Source organism: Echinops telfairi, unplaced genomic scaffold (genome assembly GCF_000313985.2).
Source record: "Echinops telfairi isolate 266 unplaced genomic scaffold, ASM31398v2 ScPeMD7_11;HRSCAF=52, whole genome shotgun sequence".
In the NCBI taxonomy this organism is placed as follows: domain Eukaryota; kingdom Metazoa; phylum Chordata; class Mammalia; order Afrosoricida; family Tenrecidae; genus Echinops; species Echinops telfairi.
Genome location: NW_022103908.1, coordinates 27,734,893 through 27,761,250, shown reverse-complemented (window position 1 = coordinate 27,761,250; position 26,358 = coordinate 27,734,893).

Genomic DNA, 26,358 nt, shown 5'->3' with positions numbered 1-26,358 from the left:
GAAGGTCTTTTATGCAATATAATGAAGGTAACTAGGCAAAACGCAAATGAACAATGCTTTTGGCATTTTATCTTCCTCCTCTTCACAGAGGCTATTATAGTTAAAATGACAACAAAGTCAATATAAACTGAAGATATTCTTCCAAGATTCAACCTCAATTTGTGGCATATTGCAAAGATAACAGAGCAAAACCAAACAAAAAACACCTTTTGCAAGGCCAGAGACATTATTTTGTGTTATGATTGAATTATAAATTTAAGAAGCCTGCTCAAAATGCTCTATAAAAGTATAACGGCTCAGCTGTCTTAAAAGCTGCATGTCCAGAAAAAGGAGAAGAGCATAATTAAAATAACAAATCAGAGCCAAAACATCATCCAGGTGATTTCCTTTGAACCGATTTCGTGCAGCCCTGAATTAACTCCTGTGTAATTTCCCAGTGTTGGGGCTGATTGCTTCATGTTTAGGTGGCTCTCTTTCACAGGAGGTCAGAGCTCTTTAGACTTCAATTAAGTCAGTCATGAAAGTCAGCACAAATTTGCATATGCTCTAATAGAGACAGGTGTCTTATCTAAAATATTAATTATTAAAATCTTAGCTCACTACCGTCATGGATGAATCTGAAATACTCACTTTGATTCAAAGAAGAGCTATAGACACAGTTCTATTGAGACATCTTCTCTTTTTTATAAGTTGGGGTAAAACATGCTAGGAGAAGAAAGAATCTTAAAGAAATTGTTTCACATGGAAAAGCTTGAAAATTTTATTGACAAAGCTGAGCTGAATTTATCAATATTTATAAGATATATTGTTTTTCTTGGGAAATTTCAAAACTATTTAATGTAGCTTGGCAACAGAAGCCAATAATTGGTCTCAGAAATCTATCATCTTTAAGAATCATAAAACAATAATGGATTCATATGATCTGTATAATGATCTAAAATAGAGCTTTAAAAAATTTAAGAATGTATCAATTTTGGATACACAATATGCTATGAGCCTTTGGAAGAACTTGTCCAACAATTTAGTAATAGCCATCTTATTGCTATTGTGATTATAATAGTTATTTTGAAATTCTTAAGTAATGGACTGAGGACTCTTTTTAAAGGCCCTTGAAAATGAAAGTTGTGAAAAGATGAGTTCATGGAGATGTCATACATTTCCTCAAGTTTCTTTTTTATAAGTAAATTAGTTTTATGTACTTGCTCTTTCCCCTTCAGGTGTACATGAAGTACTGTAAAGGGGTATGCTAATGATGACGAGTTGCGTAAATGGGAAAATGAGAGACTATTGTGTCACAAAGGAATAGCAGCAGCAGGAGCTGGGAACTAATGTCAGCCATTACACTCTGTTTGCGGCGCCTGACGTGTGCCCTGCAAACAGCCTTTGGAACTATGTGATCAGGTGGGAGGCTAATCAAATGCTCAAAGCAATCCTCCGCAGAAGACCTGATTGTGGCACTACAGCTTTCTGTTGCAAAGAATATCAAAAGTATTACAAACTCAAGATGGAATTGTGCAAAACAATAAATTACCTTGGTTGGATCGAAATCTAAAAGTGGGTCCTTTTTCAACAAGCCAGAGCACATTGTTTTTGCATTTTCAGAGGCTTATTTTCGTCCATCGTTTCTTCATTAATGGTAATTCTTAGATAAAGTGGTTCACCTATGAAGCACTGCTTCATTTCCCTCGCTATCCCTCCATAGATTTCCTTCCAATGTGCGCATGTGCTGTCTCAAACACCATGCAACTCACTAGGTTATGACAAAGGAGTATGAATTTTAGCAAACATTATATGTTAAATTTATTTTCAACTTTATTATCAATAATGTTTAGTGTTCCATAGGACACAAATGGAAGGCTGTTAATTTAAAGTCTGTTTGTTTTGCTTTAAAACAATTGAGTTCATTAAGATTGTTCTATTACTACTCAGGAAGGAAAGGCACACAAGTTAAAAAATTGAGGTTAGCGATCTAGGATGATGAAATGGTGACTTAAATAGCATTGATGCCAATTTATACTCTTTTGTTTTTACAGATTTGGTGTAGTGGAACCAAATAACATTAGCATATTTACAGTGTTGAAGAAAAAACTCAAGGTAATATTTTGGGAAAACAATGGTGTTTGTTCAGGGGAGGGGGACGGATGAAGAACAACCAATAGTTGGGTCCTTTTTTTTTCTCTGAGCAATTTAAATCTAAGACTTTGGTTACTCTCAAAATTCACCAATTTAAATATAGATGAGTCAGACATTAAAAAAATAAAACATCAAAGTTGAGTGACTGTTTCACAAATCTCAATCCAAAAAGGAAATGAAAATGAAAGATGTTCCTATGAGTTGGTGCAGAATGAAATAGCAGAAATGAAATCCCAATCCCCCTAAACAGTGAAATTCCAGCTTGCTAGAGGCAGCGGAAATTGCCGTGATATCACCATACCTGAATAGAATTCATATAGCTCCTAATATTTGACAACAGCAAATCTAGTTTATGTTGATTATAAGAGCAAATCATGATTTAATTGGTTAAAACTCAAGATTGAAGTTCAATCCCTTCTGCAGGAAGGATGCAAGTTTAACAAGAATGCATAGACATTAAATATATTTTTATCTTCCAGGAGACAAATATAGTTGAAGAGTTAATAGATTTAACATATAATCTAAAAACAAAAGGAAAATAATAAGACTAAACTGATCCAGAAATACATCAATACATACATAGATCTTTTGCTTGAAATCATATACACACTGTCAATGCCTAACTTGGGTTCATTAAAATAAACTATCAATGCTATAATTATCATGGAGATAATTTTTGAGAATCCAGCTTAGATGTGAAATGGAAGAGCCATGAATGTCTATTACTAGAGACATTTTGTTCAAACTGTCATTTATAAAGAGGCCTTTCTTCCTTTGCACATTCATTTATTTGTTTCCTTCTTTCAGTAATTTTTTTATAGTTTCCCATATGCAGAACACTTTTCTAGGCACTGATTGTGAATTTTCATTTGGAGTTGACAGTGTGATAGTTAATATATTGTCTTAATTACCTATTGCAGCTGTAGCACAAATACTACAAGTGAGGGTCTTTAAAGAAAAGAAATTGGTTTTCTCACAGTTGTTGAAGCTAGCAAGTCCACATTCAGAGTGTGCTTCTAGAGAGAGGTTCTTTATTTCAGATTGTTGTTTGGGCCCACTGACCCATAGCAATGCTCTGCATAACGGAACAAAATAGTGCACCTTCCTATACCATCCTCACAATTGTTCCTGTGCCTGCGTGCATTGATGCACCTGTGGTGTCAATCAATCTAATTGAGGTCTTCCTCTTTTTTACTGCCCTTCCATTTTACCAAACATGATGTCCTTTTCAAGGGACTGGTCTCTCGTGACAGCATGCCCCAAATAAGCAAGCATGCCTCTAAGGAGGACTCTGATCTAATTTCTTCCCTAAGCGATGGGTTTGTCCTTTTAGCAGTTTATGGTAATTTCAATATTCTTCAGCATCACATTTCAAATCCATTGATCTTTCTTCAGTCTTCCTTATTCAATGTCCAACTTTCACATGCAGATGATGTAATGGAGAACACCATGGCTTGGGTCAGGCACACACTACTTTTCATAGTATCATCTTTGCTTTTCAATAATCTACAGAGGTCTTGTGCAGCAGATTTACCCTATGCAATACATCTTTTGATCTCTTGACTGCTGCTTCCATGAGCATTGATTGAGGATCCAAGCCAGACAAAATCTTTGACAACTTCAACCTTTTCTCCATTTGTCCTGATGCTACCTCTCGGTCCAGTTGTGCGGAATTTGGTCTTCCTCAGGTTCAGTTGCAGTCCATACTGAAGGCTGTAATTTTTTTGTCTTCATCAGCAAGTGTGTCAATTCCTCCTCACTTTCAGCAAACAAGGTTGTATCACCTGCATAGTCAGCCTGCCTCCAGTCCTGACGCTGCCTTCTTTTTCATAAAATCCCCTTCTCTGATGATTTGCTCAGCATGCAGATTGAATAGGTGTGAGGAAAGGATGCACACCTTTTCCTGATTCTAAATCATGGAGTATGCCCTTTTTCTGTTTGTACAACTGTCTCTTGATTCATGCACACTTTGGGTGACCCCGCTGACATTTGAAATACCAGTGAAATAGCTTGCAGCATCACAGCAACACACAAACCACCACAATATGACAAACTGACAGAGAAGTGGTGGGCTTCTTCTTTTAGATACTTGTAATGCCGTCCTCTGTAAGACATTATCTAAGCAGTTCATTCATAAATCAATGCCAGCATTATATCTATTATTTCCTTAATTAGCCTTCATTCGTATTTGCTCCCACGTCCTTGCAATATATAAAGGTCCAAGACAAACTTTCTTGAGACATATCAATCAGTGAGCCAATGTTGGGAAAATGTGCTGACTTCGGCATCCTCAAACACATTCTGCCAGTATGCCAATCGTCTGTTTTTAAGGAGAATATAGAAGGAATTTGATGTAAACATCTGAAATTTCGGGGGGTGGGGGGTGGGGACGCATTTTATTTTCTTTGTTTAAGTAAACACCCTCAGGGAAAAAAATGTGATAATGAAAAAAATTGAGAGAAAGAGAGAGAGACTGACTTGAGTTTCAGTTTTCAGAGAATGGGAAAATGAATTCCAATAATTTCATAACACTGTCAATTTAAGTCCCGGTGGATCACATGGTCTAAATTTCAAAGTTTTCACATTACAGAAAAAACATGGACGATCAAAAAGATTCAATATCCTAAAAATATATATCTCGACATCAAACTAGTGTCTTTATTGTATCATAATTCCTCATTTTATTTTTGTGAGTATACAATATATAAAAATAAGAAGTGAAAGTATTTTGGAAAGGATATGAACAAATAACCATCACTAACCAGTGATACTGATAAAACACTAACACCTCCAGATTTATGGATACTTTTCCTTTCATATAAATGTGAAATGATAATTTTGCTTTGAAAAAGATTTATCCTAGGCCATCAGCAATAAAGCAAGTTTAATGTAGCATACGTAAGTGTGGATAAATATTAAGCACATAATTGTTACTATCCGCTGTACTTCACATGTAAGCAAAAGTTTTCTAAGTCACTATATTTAATCTTTAATGATTTTACTGCTTCATTTTACATTTGGAGTACTTCTTAAGGTCTAATTTTATTGCTTAAAATATTGTGAAGCTTAATAGTCTAGATTGTCTTTAAGAAGAAGCATGGAAAACTAACTGAAACAGTGGAGAGAAAGAGAGAGAGAGATGCAAAACTCCAACTGGCATAGAAAAGTGTCATTATAATATCATTCTGATGCTAGGCAGGTACACAAATATAAAGGAATTGCATAGTCTAGAAATTATGTGCCAAATATTCAACCCTTGGGATTTGCTGACAACTGCATATGAGAGGATCTAGTTTAGATAGAAAACATGTTATTTAAGAAATAAGAGGGTCAGACAGTTCACAAATGAATTATTACTATATTTCATTAGCAATTGTATATTCATTGCATATTATCTGATGATAGCCAGAGATGGTGATTATAAAGCATTCTGAGAATTTCAAGGTGATGTATAAATGCTGAATAACAATAAGCACAAAGGTTATGCTAATAACAAAATGATGCCTAGTGACTTCAGCATTTTTAGGTTGCTATTGTAATCTGTTTAAAAGCTTTTATTTGATAATTTATTGTGCTTTTGAGATGAAGAATTAAAGTATACAGGTGACAGAAAGATCTTCAAAAGAAAATTCACAGGAGAGGAAGGAGCAATAACAGCCATTCAAGAATCACAAAATACCAACTTAAAATTGTTCAAGGCATTTGAATTACTTGGCCTTGAATGAAGCCCTAAAGATGACTGAATTTGCTTCAGATGCAGAGATTTTTATAAAGATAACTTTCAAGTGGGTTGCAATAGTCTGAAGTTTCTGTTCAGATATATGTGTGTTAGTCAGACCTGTGAAACATGATGGACAATACAAAGTTATTAAATGAAAAGTATAAATGTGAAAGATTGCTCATTTAAAGCCAATGAAGATACAGAGTAGTGTATGCTCTTAATTATTGGGATGGGTATAGTTGGGGGAAGCGTTTAATTTCTTCAAATTTCCTCCTAAGTATTCGGAGGACGGACTAGAGGCTGTCTGAGGTATCTCATCATGGTTCTTACCTTCTGGATTCTAATCTTCATGTCACGAAGAAGCAGGTTTCACAGCTAACCATGCAAGGCTGATGCCATATGACATGTATAAATATGCATAAGTAAATAAGATATTTTAATAAGCTACACCGGTTTTGTAATAAATTCAATGCAAGACCGATGCTAGATTGATTGAATATAACTCCATAATCTTGAAATAAGAAATGGATTCTGATGCCGTGCACATTTATACATGTCTTCCTTCAGGCATGTATAGTTTACTTTACTGATGTACACATAGAAACAAGGATAAGTTACAACCTGCTCAGTGAGATTTAGTAAAAATAATTTAATTAATTTAAAGTAAAGGCAAAATGTAATCTATCAATGCTAAGCAGTCACACACAAACACACATACACACACCAGAATATTTTAAATAGCTATTCCTCTGTCTATATTGAGATTTTAAAAATTAAGGGATCTACCATTTTCTGGTATTTATATCCAACAAATAAATTCTGGATTTGAAAATAATTTATTTAATATTTATCTATTGTGTATGCTTACATATTTATAGCACCCTACATTCCATGCACTGAAACTCATCTTCAGCGTTCTCTTAAGGGAAGTGACAGATTTACATCATTCTGAGAAACACCCAGTGCCATAACAGTAAGTCAAACCGTAGTCTTCTGCAAGCTTTGCATCCTCTGGGAACAGATCACAAGTTCAAAAGGTTATGATCTCCCAAGTCTAGTAGAGGTGAAGACTACTTCTCCTACCCTTTATTTTAAACTTAGATTATTATCCAGCAAAAAAATGGGAGAATAATTTAATTACAGCAACCCTGTTCAAGATACATACATTTAAGCAAGAATGCAGAAGACACCAGGATCTTAAATTAACTGAGTAAGACTCCCTGAGAGAGAAGAGTTTGCAATGTTACACAAGGAATCAAGAGATTAAATGAATATTCTGGCACTGCCCAGATGATCCTAATTGTAGGCACAAACACAACAGTGGCAATACTAGCAACTGGGGTGAGAGGCAAGCCAAAACACCTCAACCTCTGGGTAATCAGTGGCATAGAAGTCACTGTGTAAATTTTTCAGGAGGTTGCAAAATTCAGAGTGAATGAAATGTAATATGGTGAGTTGGTACCCCAAACAAATCTATTTAACTGATAATACATACAAAATAAGCACTTTACAGCCTCCCTTATTGTTGACATAACGCGAGAAGACACACAAGGCACCCGAAGGTAAAGAGCAGAAAGGTAAAGGGAACAAGTGTTAGTGGAACAGCAGATGGCAGAAACTCTGAAGTGTATCCCAGAAGCAGCTGTGAGAAAAGAAGCATCTCTCTATGGTGGAAAATCAATACTACTAGTTATAACAAACCTATTGAGTTATGGTAAATAGCCATTGATGAATACTAACTTCTTAATATATGACCTGATTTGTGTGCTACTCAGAAGTCAAGAGAAAGCGGTCAGCTATATGTAGAGGTATATCCTGTGGTTTACACAAAAATATTCATCAGCTGCAGTGGTTCTCAACCCTGGGTGAGATTTTGCATTTTCTGAAAGATTTTTAAGAGAAAATACAAACCTTCAAAATACAAACATCCCATTTTCAGAGATTCTAAAATAATTGGACTACAAGTAGGTCCACAAGCATTTATTTCCCCTTTAGTGGTGTAATGAATTATTTAATATAACCATTATCTCTGTAGTCATTGTAACTCTCACCAAATGACTGGGTGAGGCAAAGCAAATAAAGTGAATAATCTCATTGCCATCAGGAAGTTTGAGCCAGAAGTAAAACATACCTTCCAGACCCTGAAATTCCTGAGTGCTGCACTTCCTGGCTCTAGGAAATAAAGGGCTGTGACACCAGATATGGAACTGAGAGGAGATCATCAGTGTCAATATTATGAGACAGAGTGATGGACTTTGGGTCCACCGCGCTAGAAAAATGAGTACCTTTGGGCAGAGAATTGTTTTCTGGAGTGGGGTCCGTCCATTCATTTAATCAAGGGAGCTAGGTTTGCTGGCCCACAGAGTTTAAGCAGTTTAGGCTGGAATGTGTGGTGGAATAGAATATCTTTTGGCCATTTATTGGCAGCAATACAGGAGTTTGGAACAATACTTGCCCAACCAGGATAAAGCCATATGGCTGAAAAATTGGGATTGGAGACAGGCTGGGGGTAGGGGACGGCAGAGGAAATAAACTCCTAACTGGATGAACTATATTTTGAGCATTTCTTATCTTGACTTGTAATCTGTTCATTAGTAAACCTATGATTGTGAGTATAATTGGTGAATTTTGTGTGGCCATTGCAATGAATTCTCTAGCCCAGCAGAGAATCTGGGATTGCCTTAGGAGGGATGATGGTGTCAAAATTTATGAGGAAGTTTGAAGGGTGCAGGTTTGTCTGACCTCCAAAGCAGAGGAATCAACCTTGGACTGAGGTGGAGTCCAATCCTCCTTACCCCTTATGACATCACAGAGGGTCTAACATGGCACCTTTTACATTTTACATTCTTCTTTAGAAGGTCTCATTATATGTATCATAGATTTGACTAAGTCTCTGTATCTACCACCACAGACTCTTATGAGAAATTAAGAGGACATAAATTGAAAAATATGTGGCATGTGTATTTTTGAAGATTATTTTATTTGGACTCATGATTCTTATAATAATCCATACATCAATTGTATGAAGCATAAGTGTACACATATTGCCTTCATTATTTTCTAAACATTTACATTCTAGTTGAGCTCTTTGTATCAGCTCTCCTTCCCCCCCCACACACACACACCACCCTTGTGACCTCTTGAAAATTTATAAATTTTATTATTTTCTTGTTTAAACTGACCGCTTTCTCCCTTCTCCCATGGTTTCTCCCTCCTTCTTCTCCCCACCTTCCCCCTACCCTCTGGTATCGATACTCCCATTTCTGTTCCTGAGGGCTTTATCTGACCTGGATCCCATGTGTCATCAGCCCTTATCTGTATGTGGTATATTTTCAAAAGGATATCTAAAACATGTAAATGTTTCTTTCTCCAAACATTTATTTAATAACAAATGTGGCAGTCAACTGATTGTAAAATGATTTAAAATATATACATGAATTTTATGGTTATTTATCTTATTTTCGAAAAGTCTTGGTGGCACAGTGAAGGAGCTCTTGTGGCACTACAGGATACCAAGAAAATACTTTATCTCTTGTTTTTATATTGGGCTTATGAAGTGCCCTGATTTGGGGATGTCACGCTGACTCCCCAAGGAGGAAACCCAGCTTATCCCAGAGGCTGTTTACTTCTCGGCCAACTGGAACTGAATTCGACCCCTGGACTATGACTATCCACTTATTTTCTGCCATACTGCAACTGGACTCAGGTACATTTCCTTACTTTATGGCCACCCACCGACTCCAGGCTATGAGCTCAAGGCAGCTAACAGCGGGGCAGCTCGGGCCCACCGACTCCAGGCTATGAGCTCAAGGCAGCTAACAGCGGGGCAGCTCGGGCGTGGGATCCTGGGACTAAATTTCAGAGGTTCTCCTCATCTCTGGGATTATGTCCTCTTTAGGGTGTCAGCCTGGCGAAATTGTAGCCCAGCACACCAAACCTAGAGCTATTTAGTGCATTCTTGGTTCACTTTGTGAGTGGAAATTTCAAAAAATTCGGGGTTCAGGCCAGACCCCAGCACCCTGATTCTAATTTCAGGACTCCAACTCCCAGTCTCCTTCATCTTACCTCCCAATTTTATGGTCTGGCAGCAGGAGCTCCAGATGAGTGAGTCTAGTTGGATGCCATCTTCTTCCCCTCTCCGGCACTACAGAATAAATGTTGGGCTGCAAACCACAAGGTTGATGGTTCAAATCCATCAGCCACTCCTTGGGAGAGAGATGAGGTTATCTGCTTCCATAAAGATTTAGTCTCAGAAACCCTGTATAGGGAAGCCACAAGTCAGCATCCACCAGTTGGCAATGGCTTTTGGGTTTGGTTTTGGTGGTATGGTATAAGGATTAGTCTCAGCAACTAAGCAAATGGATGTCACTTCAAACCCAACAGTCAATCTGCAGAAGAGAGAGGTGGCAGTGCACTTCCACAATCTTTAAGCCATGGGAAATTATGGGGTGGTTTTACTCTCTTCTGTAGTATCACTATGAGTTGGAATCAATTTAATAGCAACGAGTTTCTGGCTATCATTTACTGAATAAATATGACCTTCAAGAGCATGTAGTAAGAGCAAGGCACATTTTAAATCTAAGTTTAAAATTTCTATATACATGAGTAAAGTTTAAAGTTTCTAATCTACTGATAAATTTATTTCCCACAATGTCATTAATTTTTACATCAAAATTCTTTTATTTTGCAGTCGTTTTATATCTAACAGAAATTGTGAGAATAGCATCTTCCCAACTAGTGTACACAACTAGCAAACTCAGGCTCCCTTATCTTTGGTATCTTATATCAGGATGATCTGTTGTTGTTAGTTGCCTTTGGATCGACTCCAGTTCCCAGCAATGTTACATTGTCTCCTGGGCTGCAAGAGAACAGAAGCCGAGCACTTGGACTTTCCTTCTGCAATCCGATTTTGTGGGTTTACCTTGTTAACCATTGGGTAAGGAGTCAAATGTAAACTAGTTGTACCACCGAACCTCCCAATACCATATAGGAACCAAATTCAAAAAGTTCATGAAAATGGAATTAAAAGAAAATAATTTTCCCATGAGCTTTGAAATGTCATTTGTACTTGTGCCATTAAAGAATCAATACCTCTCTTTATATAAATTATATATATTGTGCCTCATGACCTACTGAATATATGTAAAAATTTCCTTGGCTGTTTTGGGATCCTACCCAGGATCTCATATTTTATTTAATTGTCACGTCTTAGGATTTTCTGTGATTTTTTAAAAAAGATTTTAATGTTTTCTATGACCTTGAGGATTTTCAGAAGTGCTGATCAGATATTTTGTACAATATCCCTCAATTGAATTTGTCTGATGTTTTCTCATGATTAAACTTAGATTATGGGTTTAGGGAGTATGATCCAAAAACTAATGTACCATTATCATCATATCTGGTCAAAGGTGTACAATATCGACATCACTACTAAATCACTAAAATATTGCTACTGATGTTAATTTCTACCACCAGCTTGAAGTACAATATTTCAGGGCACTTTCTTCAATAAAATCATTTCTTGGTACCTGATCCCATTGACATCAGGCATCAAAGAACAAAAAATCATAACATTGCAAATGAGGGTGAGTGCAGAGCAGAGACCCAAAGCCCATCTGTAGGCAACTGGACACCCTTACTGAAGAGTTGCTGGGAGGAGAGGAGCCAGGCAGGGTGCAGGGTAGCAATGATGAGACATACAACTTTCCTCTAGTTCTTAAATGCTTCCTCCCCACTATCATGATCCCAATTCTACCTTACAAATCTGGCTAGACCAGAGGATGTACACTGGTACAGATAGGAACTGAAAACATAGGAAATTCAGGTCAGATGACCCCTTCAGGACCAGTGGTGAGAGTGGTGATACCTGGAAGGTGGAAGGAAGGTGGGATAGAAAGGAGGAACTGATTACAAGGATCTACATATAACCTCCTCCCTGGGGGATGGACAACAGAAAAGTGGGTGATGGGAGACATCGGACAGTGTAAGATATGACAAAATAATAATTTATGAATTATGAAGGGTTAATGAGGGAGTGGGGAGTGGGGAGGGAGGGGGTAAAATGAGGAAATGATATCAAGGGCTCAAGTAGGAAGCAAATGTTTTGAGAATGATGATGGCAACAAATGTACAAATGTGCTTGACACAATGGATGGATGTATGGATTGTGATAAAAATGGTATGAGCCCCCAATAAAATGATTTTAAAAAATAATTTCTTGGTCATATACTACCTCATGATGTGTCTGAACATCAACCAATTATTTTTGGTATAGTATATCTTTTTCCATTTTTGACGCTTCTTGTGTCATCGGAGGAGTCTCAGTGAAGTAGTGATTATGTGGTGGGCTGCAATCCCCAACTCAGCAGTTTGAAACCCCCAGACCTTCCATAGGAGAACGCTAAGGTTTTCTATTCCTATAAAGGGTTAAAATCTCAGAAACCCACAGGGACAATTCTCCCCTGTCCTGCAGGGTCGCCATGAGTAGGAATTGATTCAATGACAGTGAGTTTAGAGCTGTGTCTTTCAATTTTTTATGCTTTCTGGGTCATTCAATATTTTATACATGTAATCCTTCAATATTGTAATAGAGTCTAGATTTTTTTCATCAGTTGTTACAACTTGAGAAATGTTTAATGTGTTCTTCTCCTTGGGTTCTTTGACTTCAGGTATTTTCACCTTTCATTATAATATTTTATTTTATCTTCTCCAGCTGCCTGTTGGAATCTTCTGCTCAACTATTTTACTTCATCATTTCTTCCATTCACTTTAGTTACTCTGCATTTAACAAAAATAATCCATGTCCATGGCATCCATTCTGGTCTTTGTTTCCTGTCTTCTCAGTGACATTTTGTTTTATTCATATGTAATTTCCTTAATGCATCCCACAATTTGCCTGGTCTTCAGTCATTAATGTCTGTGGTAGTCTGGGTAAATTAGAGAAACAAATTCATAAACACTCATATGTATATAAGAAAGAGCTTTATATACAAGAACAATTGAATATTGAGAAAACATCTCAACCTATCCAGATCAAGTCCATAAATCTCATATGTCCGATACCAATCTACAAATTCCTCTTCAGACTCACGCAACACATGCAATGATGCCAAATGCAGGAAGATGATAGGCCAGTGGGTAGAAAGTCTTTTGGATCCAGTGGCAGTGGAAACATCTCAACACTGGCAGGGGTCTCTACTTGGCTCCTCCAGCTCAAGGGCTCTAGAGTAGCTCCATGTGACTTTGCAACAGGAATGTCTCACAGGGAGTGAGCCAGTATCTTGCCTCCAGCAAACTATTTATCTCCTTGACGTACCCAGATGAGATCATCAAGCTGTGACCTGATTGACAGGTTAAAGTCCACCCCTTCACTCTTAAGTCTCAAATTGACAACAGATTATGTATCTACCACAATATTCAATTCCTGAAATCCAGTTTTTGAGATAGTCTAAATTCAAGTGGGATAACTCAATACCATGATTATCTATTGTGATCTTGTTTTAATTTCCTTTAGTTTCAACTTGAAATTGTACAGGAATAATTACTGTCAGCCTATGGCTTTGATCTGACTCATTATGAGTTTTTCCATTGTCTCTTTTCACAGATGTAGTTCATTGCTCACTGTGTTTTCTTTCATGTGAGGTCCATGTGTGTAATATCCATTTATGTTGTCAAAGAAAGGTGTTTTCAGTGAACAAGTTACTAGTTTTGCAAATTCTATCATGTAATCCCTAGTCTTGTTTTATTATCAAAGTCATACAAATCTTTGTTCTTTATTAGCATTTTTTGCATTCTAAGCACCAGTAGTGATAACTGCATCTTGATTGTATGTTTGATTAAACTCAGACTGCTAAATGTATTAGAAATCCTCAGTTTATTAATCTTTGGCATTTAATGTTGGTGTGTAAATTAGAATAATAGTTGTGTTAACTGATTTTCCCGATAAGTATATGGATATTATCCCAAGTGATAGCATTGTACTTCAGGATAGATCCTAAAGTATTATTTTTGATAATAATTTTGATACCATTCATTTTCAATTTGTCATTCCCTGGATAGTAGATAAAACATTTGTTTGCCAACACCAGTCTGTGCCAGCTAACTAATGCCTAGCATCAATCTTTATGTATTGCATTTAATTTTTAATGACTTCCTATGTGTCTAGCTTCCAACTTTGACATTCCACATTCCAAATAGGAATAGATGTTACCACTATCCCTTGCATTTTGAGTTCTGCCAAAGCAGCAAATGAAAGTCCTGAAAGTGTTAGGCTATCCTTGTCATTACAGGTGATCGACTTTGAGGAGGCAGCTCTTCCCTAGTTGTTTTAAGTGCCTCCCAGGATGAGTAACTTATCTTCTGATACTCTTGTCAGGCAATGCTCCACAGCTATCCATAAGGTTTTCAGTGGCTTGTTTTTCAGAAGTGGACCACATCTTTCTAGTCTGTGTAAGTCTGGAAGCTCTGCTGAAATTTGAACACCATGCTTAACCCTACTGGTATTTTAAATTTTGGTGTTATAGATTCCAGTGTTCAAACAATATACAAGCCACCACAGTACAAACAAGTAGTGGACTATTTCTATAGTTTATGTAGTTTAGTTAGGGTCTCTGGGTGGTGTAACCAGCTTTCTTCAACTACCGATCTGAAGATTGATGGCTTTAATATACCTAAAAGTACAATGGAATTAAGGCTTTATTAATAAATATGAATACATATGTCTCTATAAAAATTGCAGTGTATAAAATCCAACCTACATGAGGTTGCCAGGAGTCACTATTAACTTGATGAAATGGTTAAAATGTATGTGGTTCACTTTAACACACTTGATAACCTCTGTTTCTACTTTAGAATACTTTACAGGCAGGTATTATGTACCACTGTGTATGCACTTATGAATTGGGTAATATCAACATAGGATTATCCACCTATCTTCTTTTCTATGTATTATAGATTTCTTAGTTTTTCTTTTAGTCAATGCCTGTTACTTACAATTCACAATCAGGGTCATTGGAGAAGTCAGATTGAGAAGAACCAGAATATGTTAAGTTTCAATGGGACATAAACTTTATTGTTGAATTGATCTTAACCATCAAAGAAATAGAAAGAAAGGGAAGAAAGTGTCATCGGCAGGTTTTCAGCAAGATGACAGACAAGGCTAATATGCTACCCAGACCATCTATAACAAACACACAAGACACCAAATGAAGCAGAGAGAGATGATATTCATAGAATCTCAAGCTTCAAAATAAAGAGTCGAGAAGTTGAAGGAGCCATTGCTAGAAGCACAAGCTGACTAGAAGTGGAAAAGAGAAGGCGGATGGAATGAATGGTCATCTAACCTGACACAACATGGAGCTTATCGAGCTCTACAAGCTGTGTTCAATCAGCATGGTGACTAGACATCCCTCTCACTCAGGATAGCACAAATGAGAGCACTGAGTGCTGTTGATCACAAAGATGTGACCCAGCAGCCAGGGACACTCTCATCACACATACCAAGCCTGCTTTGTCTGAGATCAGAAGCATGGGTCAGGCATCAGATGCACACCACCCACATGCGTGGAGGCACGTGAAATTGACCTCAGCAGACCAGCATAATGTACAGTGGTCGTTGGGAGTCCGCACATGGAAATTCCTGGACTGGTAGGGACTCCTTGAATAGCCAGTTACCCTGCCATTAGCTATCTTCTGCACTCGAAAGAATGTCTTTTGTGTGCCTCCTGTAAGAAACATTTTCTAATATTATGAAAGACAGGAAGATTTATGTTGAAGAAGATGAACAAACCTCTAATAGGATACACCCCAAAAGAAAATTACAAAGATAGATCACAATCAAACTTCTCAAAACCAAAGACAAGGGAAGAAACCTAAGAACTGGATCAAGAAAATCAAACCAAAAAGGTTGCCTATAAAGGAGTACAGTAACACTGAGCTCTGAGCTCTTGTCAGAAATCATCAGGAAAAAAGTCAATGAAAGAACCTGCATAAACCTTCAAAGGAAAGAAAAGAAAACTGCTGATCAAGAGCGACATACAAAGCAAAATCGTCTCCCAAATCTGATGGGAAAATGAAGATAATCCAGTTAAACTTAAGTTAAAGGAATTTGTATAAGCTAGACCAAATTTGGTAGAAACACTTAAAAGACTTCTTCAAACAGCAAATCCACAACAATATACAACCACCTTAGGTTACAATCATGACAACATCCAAAATGAAGCCGGAAATAGAAGTTTCCAAAGTAAAACAAACCTGCAAGCCTGAAAAATCAAGAAGCACCCATTTACTTCCATTTAATCAATTCTAACTCAGCAAGCAGATTGGAGAGTAGAATTACCCATGTGCATTTTCAAGATTGCATATCTTTATGGGAATTGAAAGCTTCATCTTCCTCTCTCAGAGCAGCTTGCAGCTGACAGCCTAAAGTGTACCTCACTATGCTACATTAAAATAGAGAACTGAAAATGAACACAATTATAAGGACTATTAATAAATGTAAATAAATAATGTAGTTACAAAATTTTCAGATGAAGAGATAAATCAAGTCAATCTTAAGAAAGAAATTTAGAAAGAAGTCAGTAAATCACAGGGTAATTTTTAAAAAATACAAACCTCATCAATAATTAAAAGGATAACCATAAAAAAGGTAGAAAATAAAACAACAAAGAAAGCTACAAGAAAAAAAATGCAAAATGAACTCAGCACATAAAATTATGTAAAACAATAAAACCCCAAGCCAGCAATGATAAACACGTACATAACACATAAGTCGCAGCGGTAAACACATACCTAGTGATAAGTACACAAAATAAATGGATTCAATTAAAAGATCTAAATGTGAATCCTGGACATTTAAAGATCGTTAAAATAAAACAGGGAAAATTAGGAGCCCTAATCCATGTCATGAATGCAGTATATCCCATACCTGCACACCCTAGCAACAGAAAACCAACTGGATTACCAGAGCTTCCTAAACATTAGAAATGTATGCATATCAAAAAGTTTCACCAAAAGAGTAAAAAGAGAATCCTTGGACTAGGAAAAACATTTTGATGATGATTTATGAGAAAAGAGAATAATTTCTGAAATTTATAGAACATTATAGAAATTTTTAGAAAACCTCAACAAGAAAAATATTAACTTAAAAATGGGCAGAAGACATAACTAGGCACTCTTTCAAAGAAGACATTATTCAGCCTTCAAAAATATGAAGAGATACGTATGACCAGTACACTAAAGGCTTGAAGGCAAACAAGCGGCCATCTAGCTCAGAAGCAGCAAAGCCCACATGGAAGAGGCACACCAGCCTGTGTGGTCACAACATGTCAAAGGGATCAGGTATCAGGCATCATCAGAACAAAAAATCTTACCATAGTAAATGAGGGGAGGGGAGTGCGGAGTGGAGACCCAAAGCCCATTTGTAGGCCACTGGAGATCCCTTTGCAGAGGGGTCTCGGGGAGGAGATGAGCCAGTCAAGGTGCGATGTAGCAACGATGAAAAACACAATTTTCCTCTAGTTCCTAAATGCTTCCTCCCACTACCATGACTTGAATTCGACCTTGCATGTCTGGCTAGACCAGAGGATGTACACTGGTACAGATAGGAACTGGAAACACAGGGAATCCAGGACGGATGATCCCTTCAGGACCAATGGTGTGAGTGGCGATACTGGGAGTGTAGAGGGAGAGTGGGTTGGAAAGGGGGAACCGATTACAAGGATCTACAAGTGACCTCCTCCCTGAAGGACGGAAAACATAAAAGTGGGTGAAGGGAGACGTCTGACAGGGCAAGATATGACAAAATAATAATTTAAAATTATCAAGGGCTCATGAGGGAGGGCAGAGCGAGGAGGGTGGGGAAAAAATGAGGACCTAATGTCAGGGGCTTAAGTGGAGAGCAAATGTTTTGAGAATGATGAGGGCAATGAATGTACAAATGTGCTTTACACAATTGAAGAATGTATGGATTGTGATAAGAGTTGTATGAGCCCCTAATAAAATGCTTAAATAAAAAAGAAAAGAGAATCAAGGCAATAATGAGATATCATTTCACTCCAGTCATAAGTACAAAGCCAAACAAAACAAAATAAAACAGAAAACAATAAACGTTATTATTATTTGAAAAATAAAACGGAGAATAACAAATATTATGAGTCTTTGGAGAAATTGAACCCTTATAATTTAATAAGATATTGTAAAACAGTGCAACCACTGTGGAAAAATGGTGGGGTGCTTCTGTTAGGTTGAATTTTCTAGAGAAACAAAGCCAGTGAAACTCATATATGTATAAGAAAGACCTTTATATCAAGAAAGATATTTATACCAAGAAGTGACACAACCCAGGCCAACTCACAATTCAGGGGTGAGATGCTGGCTGGAGACCCTCCATATTCACACAGGTGCCAGCTGATGAAGCAGAAAGGTCAAACAAGAAGCTAAAAGTTCAAAGGCTGATGTTGCATGGATCAAGGGTTGGCAGCAACATGGCAGGCCATTAAAGCTCCTGTCAGCAGGTCACATGGGCCACTGGTCCCAGGAGCCAAGTAAGCAGGAAGAGAAGTGGGACAATAGAGAGGCCAATTCTCTATAGTGTATCTTATAAATAGGTCACTCCCACAGTAGACATCATCAGATTGTGTCATGCCCTGATTGAGAGGTTGAACTTCACCCATACTTTCCCATATGTGCAGCAAGTTAGCTTGCACCTTCCTTAAAATGTTGTATAGAAGCACCATAGAATCTAAGTATGTATCTTAGAGAAATAAGATCTATGATACCAATTTTTAAATGCACATCAATCTTCAAGGTAACATTATTCATAATATCAAAAAATTAAAAACAACCTAAGTGTCTATCAATGGAAGCATGAGTATACAAATTATGGTAAAGCATATAATGGAATATCACGTAGTGTAACAGAATAATGAAGAATCTCTGAACACTTGTATATACCTGGATGGCATCATGCTGCATGAAATTACTCAATTACAAAAGGACAAATATTCTATAAGAACAAATTTAAAGAGTTTAAAAATAAAGTTTGGACATGAAAAAAAACATGTTTGGATGGTTACTAGGGACAAGATACTGGCTACAGGGCCGACATACTCTCATTTGGGTGAAATCCAAGGCAGTATATCAGAAGAAATTGTTCAGCAAAATATTATGGAGGCAGAGGAAGACACCAAAGGAGTGTAGAAGTTAAATACAATGTAGCTCAATATTTTTACATGAAAAACCTTGCAATAACTGTCATCTACAAGTAGATGCATGGATAAACATGTAGCCTGAATATGTATGGGAGGGAGCATGGGAGCATACCCATGACTGTACACATTTATATACTGTTACCTATACCTATATCTTCTATGTCTATGTCTATATATATATGTCTATGTCTATATATCTACATCTACATCATATCCATATCCATGCTTTCATTATGGAAACTAAAATATATACAAACATTTTTGTAGCTTTTATGTTGATAATGAAAGACACAATATTTTACCAAGTCAATAAAAATAACAATATAAAAACTTGTAAAAAGACCTAATAAGAGTTCTGTGCAATTTAGAAAAGCAAAAGCAGTTAAGTACATGCATGTATACATGCAGAGAGGTTTCCATCAAGACATGGCTCCCACAGTTTTAGTGGCAGCCAAGTTGATGGGTTACATGTCAAGATAGAGGTTTTTCCTGAGTTTAAGGGATGAGGGGGCTAGGGGGACTGATTGACTCAAGTTTGGTAGTCTAAAAGCAGGCTTTTGCGTACAGGAAAGAATGAGTCCAAGGTGGGCAGGTAACATGACAAACTACTTGTGTTGTCAGTAAGATGAGAAACTACTAAGGATTCCCAGGATCAGCAGATAAAACAGAAGTTTGCTGGCTCAAACCCAAAGAATATGACTTTAGATTACAATCTAGATCCAAATTCAGACCCAACAGCAAGCAAGCCAGCTTGCCCACAGCATTCACTACTATTGGAAGCAGGGCACACCCACAGAAGATCACATAACAGTAGATCACTATGTTTTAACTGTCAAACCACTCAGAATCCACAAAATCTAAACTATCATGGGCCCTCAATGAGAATCTGTGGAAAACCATAAAGAGATTTTTCTTATTCCTGAGCAAAACAGGCAGTAATTATACTTAATTAAAATTTTCATTCTATTTTTTTGTGCTTTTGGATAATAATGCACAATAATAAAACAGAAAATGTATTAAACTATGAATGAATGTAAATTCAGGTAGGGCATGCTAAACTTTTGTTTCAATTTTTATAAAATGCTGAATATTATTTATCAGTATGATACTTCCATATGCTGTGGTTATGTGCTTGCATTTCATTTACTCTAATTCTACTTATGTATATCTTACCAACACTACTAAAAACGAACTTTACAGTAATAGCCAGAAACTTCAAGTACAGCCTATACCAATAAATTGGAACATAGCAGATCTTAGCAGACTATATTGATGTTCTCAAACTCTGTGAGAAGTCAACATTGTGTTCATTATGTAAATAATATAAAAAATAATAATAGAAGGCAACTAGCACAGATATGTATTAAAATGTTAAGTATCTGCTTTGGGTTCCAGAATTTGGTTACCGTAAGGTTATGTTGTATAAGGTTTGGATGGAACAGATGGAACAGGGAACAGGAGCTAAGTCAAGATACAGACAAGTATTTCAAGAATCACATATTTAAGAATCACGTGTGTAAATAGGAGCTCAAGTGGCACAAGTGGTTTGCTATTTATTGGCAACCCAAAGATTGCCAGTGGCTCACAGGGAAAAACAAAGACTAGATTATTCGCTTGTACAAAAAAAAACAACTGTGAAAACTCTAGAAAAAAGGTCTACTTTGTAACACAGAGGATACCCAATGGGATAAGGATGGGCTTTTCTATTCCCATAGCTTCACAAAAGTCTCAGAAACTGATGTGGGATGTTCTACCCTGCCCTTCAGTATCGCTATAAATCAGCATCAACCTGGTGGCTGGAGTTTCTCTCTTTCTCTCTCTTTTTTTTTTTTTGAGAAAGTATCCAAGAAATTAAGGTCTGACTCAACAGTAACTAGTATTAACAGAATAACACCATATAGGAGGATAAGTAAAAATAATATAATGCTACAAAATAGTATACATTTTATTAAATAAAAATATCATATATGAAGCTATTGTTTGTTAAATGTCTCGTCCATCTAGTTCTATAACCTTGTGAAGGCTGATTTTCCCATTCAGCTAGCCTAATGGGATACTCATTGAGTTACAACCACAGGTGAGCAGTTCAAATGACCAGTCACTCCATCGGTGCGAGATTAGGATTTCTACTCCTAAAGATGAAAGTCTCAGAAATTCACACAGGAACTAATGGACCCAAAGGACATGAGTTTGTCATCTTCTGATGGAAAAAATGACTCATTACTAATTTCCAGGCCTCGTTCACCAATGCACTTTTCAATTTTCTTAAAACTTTTCCATACACCTCCATGATCAGCCTGTGTGTTTCAAGGAAATTGATCAAGATTAAGCCTTTGGAGTCCCATAAAATAGTCATCATAATTTTCCAAGTTGAAATTTATGCTTTGACTGTAACTAGTCCATCGATCCTCTGCGAAACCACTCTTGACAGGACCTTTATTTTTGGAAAGTATTCTAAGAAATCAGACAGGTTTATTACTGCAAGAACTTTTCTTCACCCTACACACATCACAGAGACATTAAAAACATAGTTTGAAATAAACCCACACATGGGTGAACTGGAACCCCAGTAACAATAATTTTTGACTGATCCTAATATATGTTATGATGTCTATAAAAAGAAGCTCATATGAAAGGACAAGCTCAGAATCTAGTAAATTAATGAATAGTCAACTCCATTCAGAACAGATGACTCAATAGATCATATTCAATTCAAGACAAAGATGCTTTCTAAATTTGTGACCCACTTGGAAATTTAACTCAATAAGCAGTTTTTTATTTGATTAGCTGCAGTTAGTGCTGGTAATGACATTTGTATGATGCTGCCTATAGTGTGATAGGTAGGTTTACTGTGCCCACCTGGCCAATAAGTACATGTGGGATTAATAAGGTCGCAGTTTGATTGGAGGACAAAGAGATAAATGACTTGGCAAGCCCCACCCCTCTTTCTCTCTTGCTCTCTGATGATCAGACCAATGTGTACTACCTTAGCTAGTTCTCTGCCTCAACTTGCGAACTACACTACCTGTAGGACACCCAACCTGTGGACCCTGTCACTAGAGCTTGAGGTTCCTTCAAGACCTGCTTCGCCACACTGCTGATGTATACTTCGCTTGAGCTGGGCCCTCTCAGATCCTGTCATCTGGCTGATTGTTGGTTACTTTCCCTGTTGTTTGCTTCCTGTAGCCAGACTGCCTGCATTGCTCTGTGGAAGACTCAGTTTTCTGCTTCCTTGACCTTGGATCCAGCAGCCCTCCTGAGTTGAAGGACTTCCAGTATATTAACTGTTTCACATAATTGAGTGAAGTGAGCCCTCTGTACTTCTGTGTGGACTAATTAGCTGTTATATTCCTTCATGCTATATATATACCCTTGTATATACATATAAAATCAGTTTTGTTTCTCTAGAGAACCCTGTCTAACACATACAGCTTTCCACTAGACAAAGGTAAGTGAAAGTGAATCAATTTTAATCACATATATTTCAGCTCCATTTGCAAGATATTTTGCTTCATTTTACATATACAAATAATTCCTTGTATTGACAGTATTTTACTGACAAAGTATTTATATTCCTCCTCAATATACTAAATTTTCGATGTTGAAAGTTGTATATTAATTATTATTCCCAACTTGTGAAAGCTTCCATGTCAGAATGAACACTTAGTAGTCCCATTTACATACTGATAAGTGATTAAGGTACAATGTTGTATACTGGGATGACAGCTAGGTCTATAGCAAACTGATTATGTCCACTTATGAACTGCTTATTTAGAACAGGAGATTAGTTTAAATTGTTAGAGTAAATTGAGTTATATGGAAGACATCAAATATTGATAGCATTTTAATAGTATAATTGGGAATTTTATTGATATTCCTCTATCTTGTCCTTGGGAGAACTTATCTCAAATTTCTTGAGATAAAATTATTTTTAAAAATTTAATTACTGAGAAACCATCTTTGAGAGAAGAATAAACATTTTTGAATTGGTAAGGAGAGGCCAACCGTTCTCTCAACATGGAGACTACAGAGAGATGAGATGGTCATGGATGAGGTTTGTTATTATAGGAAAATACGATTTAGTTGAAAACATAATACACAAAAGATAAAGAAAATTTGAAAAAAAATGTAGTGTGGTTAAAAAAGGGGCTTAATAGTAGAAAAGGTGGAAGTGAAAAAATATGAACCATTTTTTTAAAGTTTATAGTGAAGGCTTTTATATACACATAATAGACATTTAAAAAGATAAATCATATGATTTAGAAAATGTTTTGCAAACATAATTCTATAGCTATTGCAGTGTTGATTGAATGCTCTCTGATTTCTTGACATCTACAATGAAAGGGTAAGATGATGAGTACCCATATCTTTGATCGTAAAACATACATGACACCATATTTTTATGAAAACATGTATCTTCTATGTTTATCAATTGATTCCTCTGCCAAGAGGTACTTTTAGTAAGTTCATCTATGCCAATTGCCTTTGAGTGTTAAAATGAGCATAGAGTGTTTACAAAAATGCCTGATGGGTTGAGGGTTAGTCTGGCAAACAAATGAGAAGCTGGTCCCACTGGGTCGCTGCAAGTGGAAATCAACTCCGTGGCACACCACCCCCTGCACAACTGTGTCTTTATTTGTTCCAGAATGCCACGTGACATTCGGTCTTCATGCATGTATTCTAAGGCTCCTCTTAACTGTGTGAAGTGTTCACTCTCTTTTGCTGTGGACGACCTTGGAGAATCTTGAAGTGTAGTGGCCACAGATAGCTTTAAATGGGATTTTCTTTGATGTGACGTCACCTGCATGCTACAGTCAATATAAAAGAGCAAGACGTTTAAGAGGAATCAATCTGAGTTTAAATCGAGTCATTTCAAACTCAGCGACCCTATGGAACAGGGTAGAACTGCCTCTTGCAGTGGTTCTCCACCTTCCTAATACTGTGACCCTTTACTACAGTTCCTCCTGTTTTGGTGACTCCCAACCATAAAATTATTTTGGTTGCTACTTCATAACTGTAATTTCGCTACTGTTATGAATGGGGCCAACCCTGTGAAAGAGTCGTTTGACACACACACCCCCAAGGGGTTGCGACCCACAAGTGGAGAACCACTGCTTTAGGGAGTCAAAAACCTCGACTTTCTCCCTCAGAGCCACTGGTGTTTTCAAACTGATGACCTTGCAGCTAGCAGGCCAACTCATAAGCACTCTGTCACCAGCTACTGCTACAAGCTACTTACCTCGCTGGACACATTACTTAACATCTCTGGGTCTCAGTTTCCATAATTTGGATGCAAACAGTTCAATTTACATATGCTTGCATGAGGTTTAAATCGCTTAGTGTCATATAGAAGTTTGCTAAATAAATTAAAAGTAAACAAAAATAACATCCCTAGGCCTGTTTTTAAAGGTAAAAGTGAGTTGAAATTATATATTTTTCCAAGAGAAGACATTTTGTCTATATAGAAAATTATTTAGAGATGCATTTTTCTCTTTTAAATATTAAACGTATGGATTTCCCAATGAAAAGGAATGTGGGGATATAATATAGGTCTTTACAAGAACAGGATATAATTAAATATGTATTTTTTTAATTAGAGACATCAATGAAGGAAATTTAATATTCAGTGAAAATGAAAACAGCATAATATACACTTGTACATATTACTGTTTATGTGTGTATTTCCTTTTTTATGTATAGAAATTGTAAAGAATTTTTTTCAAAAAGCACAGTCTCAGAGTTGAATATGTGTGTGTGTTTACACACACATATATATAATATATATATTTGACAAAAGTACCTAAAATGTAATTGAAAGATAATGGATTTTTGCACTAATATTTTAAAGCTGCTTCATGTATATTAGAAAATAAAAATAATTTTGAAATGCACATTCTGAAAAGGATATAGAGCAAATTGATCTCTCATATATTGCTAGTGGGAATGTGAAATGGGTTCACTTGATTAGGAAAATAGTTTGTCCATTTCTTAAAATACAAATCTACACTTACCATATGAACCAGCAATCATACTCTTGGACATTCACACCTGGGACATGAAAACATATAGCCACATGGAAGTCTTTATTTGAAGGCTCATAGAAGCTTTATTTGTGATAAACTCACAATGAAAAACAACAAAAATGTCTTGCAATAAATGAAAGTATAGTCATACCATGGAATACTATTCAGAAATAAAATAAACAATGAACTATTGATGAATGTTCTATCTCAAAGCCATTATGTTGAATAATAATCAACACCAAAGAGTACGTAACGTCTGATTCCATCAAGTTTACTTGAAAAATGTAGATTTAGTAAATAGATAATAATATAGGAGACTTCAAAAAGTTTGTGGAAAATTCTATTATCTTTTCATTCTACTTTTTCATGAACATCCTGAAGCACCAGAGTATAAGACAGTAAGATTAGAGCCCAGGGTAGGAGCTGAAAGCCACTAGTGTTCTTATGTAGACCATCTAAGGCTCAGGGTTTTCTATTAACCATCTAATGAGGATCAAGTCAAGGGCAATATCACAATGCTCTCTAATGCTGACAGTTGGAAATGGGTAGCTAACAATAAGTTCTGGATAGTACCTATTTTATATTCTATCTATATATCACTGTATGACTTTTGTCATCTAAAACTAAACTTAATATTGGTTGTTAGGCTTGTTTTATTATTATTAAATCTTTTTCACAAAAGACATGTGTCAATGTTTTTGCTTCTTAAACACAGCTACAAGACTGTACTTTCTTATAAAGAAGGTAACATAACTTTTAACAAACATAACTGAGAAAATAAAGTTTAAATTATGTGCTAAGTAATTCTACTTTATCAAAACAGATTAATAGTGGCTAAAACAATATTTAGGATTCTCAGAGTGAAACTCGATCATAAAATGTTGGTCAAATTACGTTTGTTCAATTGCCAAGTTCTATGGTGAAGTTTGAGGCATTGTTTGCAACAATGATTTCAAACATCACAATTGTGAGGATGTCAGAGGACCAGAGCAGTTTGTTCTATTGTATATATTTGCTATGAGTCAGAACCAATAAGTTGGCTCCTAACAGAAACCACACAGATACAAGTTAATTTTTTTTCCAGAATTCTTATCATAAATGAAGAATGGCACACTACCAATTATGTAAGTTACCAAGTAAAATGTTAAGGTTTATAGTGGTAGATGTTTTTAAATTATTTTATTGGGGGCTTGTACAATTCTCATCACAATCCATACATACATCCATTGTGTCAAGCACATATGCACATTTGTTGCCCTCATCATTTTCAAAA